Below are 1,048 nucleotides of genomic sequence, written 5' to 3'. Positions count from 1 at the left end.
GGGTCAGGGAGTGAGATGCCACCCACTCCACTCTTCTTGTGTAGAATTGCTTTGGCAATACAGTGTCTTTTATAATTCCAGATGAATTTTATGATTGCCTTTTCTAGATCTGTGAAGAATGTGTCTGGTACTTTGATTGGCATTGCATTAAATATGTAAATTAATTTGGGTAGAATTGCCATTTTGATTATATTAGTTCTTCCAATGTATGAACATGGGATGTCCTTTCACTTTTTTGTGTCATTTTTCAATTTCGTTTTTTAGCTTCTCATAGTTTTCCTTGTGGAGGTCTTTAACTTTTTGCGTTAGATTTATTCCTATCTTATACTTTTGGTGGCTATGGTAAATGGAATAACATTTTTCAGTTCTATCTCAATCTGCCTGTTATTCGTATATAGAAATGCTATCAATTTCTGTATATTGATTTTATGTTCTGCAACTTTACCGTAAGCATGTAGTAGTTGCAGTAATTTTTCCATGGAGACCATTGGAATACATATGTATACAGTCATGTCATCTGCAAATAGAGAGAGCTTCATCTCTTCTTTTCCTACTCAAATGCCTTTTATTTTTTCCTCTTTTCTGATTTTGTTCACTTTGAATTCCTTTTATGGGAACGTTTCTCCGACTAGGAGTAAGTGAGTTTCCCTTCTGCTGCAAATTAATGTTTGCTGAAGTCTCTCTTCTGTTGTTTTTACCAATGTGGTCTCAATAGGAGTACTCTAATGAGGTGTCTGAAAAGCAATATCTCCTTTTTCTCAGGAGGATCAGTACAAGGGAGGATCCCAGAGAAAGTTACATTACTAAGGGATTTCAGATATCTAATTATAGACCTGTCTAGTCCCTCTGGCAGGGTGGAAGATGAAGAGGAGAGGATAATAGGTAAAAAACAAAACAAAACAAAACACAGGGAAATAAAGGCCTGCAGCTGAGTCTGCCACCTGCTGCTGGGGAAAGGACAGGCTGTGGGAGGAGGAAGACCAGAAAATTAACAAGAGAATGAAGAGGCACAAAAATCAAAAGCAGAAAATACTATCTACCTACCTAG

The sequence above is a fragment of the Tupaia chinensis genome, unplaced genomic scaffold (genome assembly GCF_000334495.1).
Source record: "Tupaia chinensis unplaced genomic scaffold, TupChi_1.0 Scaffold140338_1, whole genome shotgun sequence".
Classification (NCBI taxonomy): Eukaryota; Metazoa; Chordata; class Mammalia; order Scandentia; family Tupaiidae; genus Tupaia; species Tupaia belangeri.
Note: the sequence above shows the minus strand (reverse complement) of the source record.